Here is a 2653-nt window from a genome sequence, read left to right on the forward strand (position 1 = left end):
TTATATATATTCCAGTGCTTAGTATAGTACTTTGCAGGTAGTAAACGCTTACCTAATACCATAATTCTTATTATTACTTACAGAGCTACAATGCGGCAGGTGATTATCCACGTATTGCTGCCTCTAAATAGATAAATTAGGCTACCAAATATGGCAGGAGCAGAGGAGGGGCAGAAGTTGCCTTTCCAAGCTTAATTGCCTTGGGAAAATTGGGTGGCTTGAAACCACAGGCAAGCTGGTTCACTTTACTAATGATAGTTTTGTGGGGTTGCTTTTCACTGTGGTTTCGATAACAGTTAACTGTGGTATTTGTAAAGGGCTTACTATGTACTGTGCACTGCACGAAGTGATGGAGTAGAAACAATGCAAGCAGATAGGACAGCGATCAGTAGTATTTACTGGACACCTACTGTCTACAAAGTACTGTACTAAGGGTTGGGAGAGTACGGTAGAGTTCACAGTCATATTCTCTGCCTTTAAGGAGTTCACCATCTAGCGAGGGAGACAAACGTTAAAATAAATTACCATCTTGTCTTTGGCTGTCGAGTCATCTCCGACCCATAGCGACGCCACGAACGCATCTCTCCCAGAACGCCCCAACTCCAACTGCAATCATTCTGGTAGTGGATCCATACAGTTTTCTTGGAAAAATATGGAAATGTTTTACCACTGCCTCCTTCCGCACAGAAAACCTGAGTATCCACCCTTGAGTCTCTCCCACGCCTTTCTGCCCAGCATAGGTAGGTTTTGACCTGTAGCAGATTGCCTTCCACGTGCTAGCCACTGACCAAGCTAGGAATGGAATGGGTAGGCCTCTGCTCGACTCTCCCTCCCGTAGTCGAGACTGGTGGATTACTGGAAACTCTCCAGGTTCCATCTTGAGAGGAGACTGACACGATACCACTCTTTAAAATGTTACCAGGAGTTTTAGGCTCTGCACTTTTAAGCAAGCTTCTTTCTGGTTTCTTTATGGTTTTTGTTACTTACTATGTGAGAGGCACTATACTAAGCACTGGGGTAGATACAAGCTAATCAGTTTTAACACAGTTCATGACCCTCAGTCTTAATCCTCATTTTACAAATAAAGTAACTGAGAAACAGAGAAGCTCAGTGACTTGCCCAAGGTCAGGCAGGCAAGTGGAAGAGAACCCAAATCCGTCGACTCCCAGGCCCACGCCCTTTTCACTAGGCCATGCTGCTTCTCTGCTTTCTTGGTCTCTGACCAATGCTATACACCTAAAGCTTTTAATTAAGCTGATTTTCTCTAGGCACAAAATATTAAAAGCATGTCAGGTGGATATTTCCAGTTTACTGCCTCCTTCTCTTAGCCTGTTAATTCCTTTGACCTTGTTTAGAACAGTAGTGTAGCATGCCCCCAACTGTATCCTTAATGAGGTTACCCACCATGTACACTCACTGCAATTGCATCTTGTATAATAAATTCTCTACTTTGAATCATGCCTGAGAGGAAACTTCTTTGGCGGCTGAAAAAATTAACCTTTCAACTTCTGAGAGCTCCGATCGCCGGACAAGTTTTTTTAGTGCTAATTTCTTACTGGGTAAGAATGTCACCATAAAATACACATCTTTTTACATGTGCACATAGATCATTCCAGAAAATGCCACTTTTCTACCGGGAGAGATAATTGATGCCGAGTGGGGAGTAAACAAAGCGGATTTCATCTTTTTTATTTTCATACTTAGGTTAATGGGGTAGCTTAGTTAACCAATCCATAAATCATTTATTTTCTCCTTCCGTTGGATTATCAAAGGAAAAAAGCTAAGGCTGGTAGAAGCAACAAGAAAGGTTTGAATAGATTCATGGATGACGGATCCATGATGGGATATTTAAGAGAAGAGAAAAGTTAGCAGTGTTGGATTTGTTCACTGATTCACCCATTCAATAGTGCTTATCAAGTGCTTACTAGTAAAAGTAGTAGCACTTATTGAGGCCCAGTGGGAGAGAACAACAAAAGAGATTTGGTAGACCGCTTTCCTGACCACAAAGAATTTACAGTATTAATTATGGGGAGTGGGTGGGATTTACACTATAAATATTGATATTATTATATCGTCTGTCTTCCTGATTAGACTGAAAACTCCTTGAGGGCAACGATTGTGTCTGCTAATCCTACCGAATTGCACTCTCCCCTATGCTTAATACCATCTTCTGCACAGAGTAGGTGCTTAATAAATGCTTGCAGTTGATTGGGTAATTACCCATTCGTCATCTACGGCCACATATAACTCTATTTTACACAAGCAGATGCCACGTGTAGCCAATTACTGCTCCCAATGCTCCAACCTTTCCACCACATCAACTCCTAGACTCCAAGGATACCTCTAGCTGTTTCCTTCTGTTTCCCTCCTTCCGTATGGTCCAGGTTTAATGTCGAGAGCAGCCAGTGGACGCAGCTTTGGGAAGGCAGAAGGAGGTTGGAGAGGTGACGGCGTTTGCTGGTGTAACACATACCACTTGAGGACTGTGGGGAAGGCGCAAGGAGAGAATTGGAGGGAGCTCTGCCCATCCTGGCTGAAAGGGACAGGGCCCTAGGGACCCAAGTAGCACAAGTCCTCTCCATGCTGGGGTCAAGAGAGGGAGGAAGCAGAATTCACAGGAGTAGCAACAGCTGCTCTAGCCCAAGAAGTCACC

At 43.5% G+C, this 2653-nt stretch overlaps 1 non-coding gene across 1 annotated transcript; it reads right to left on the minus strand.

Moving 5' to 3' along the window:
* Positions 1-750: 750 nt before the first annotated feature.
* On the minus strand, positions 751-888 carry LOC114805551. The gene has a single exon (XR_003753523.1). It is a non-coding gene; the product is annotated as a small nucleolar RNA SNORA7 (small nucleolar RNA).
* Between the last annotated feature and the right edge of the window lie 1765 nt (positions 889-2653).

Source organism: Ornithorhynchus anatinus, chromosome 18 (genome assembly GCF_004115215.2).
Source record: "Ornithorhynchus anatinus isolate Pmale09 chromosome 18, mOrnAna1.pri.v4, whole genome shotgun sequence".
Classification (NCBI taxonomy): Eukaryota; Metazoa; Chordata; class Mammalia; order Monotremata; family Ornithorhynchidae; genus Ornithorhynchus; species Ornithorhynchus anatinus.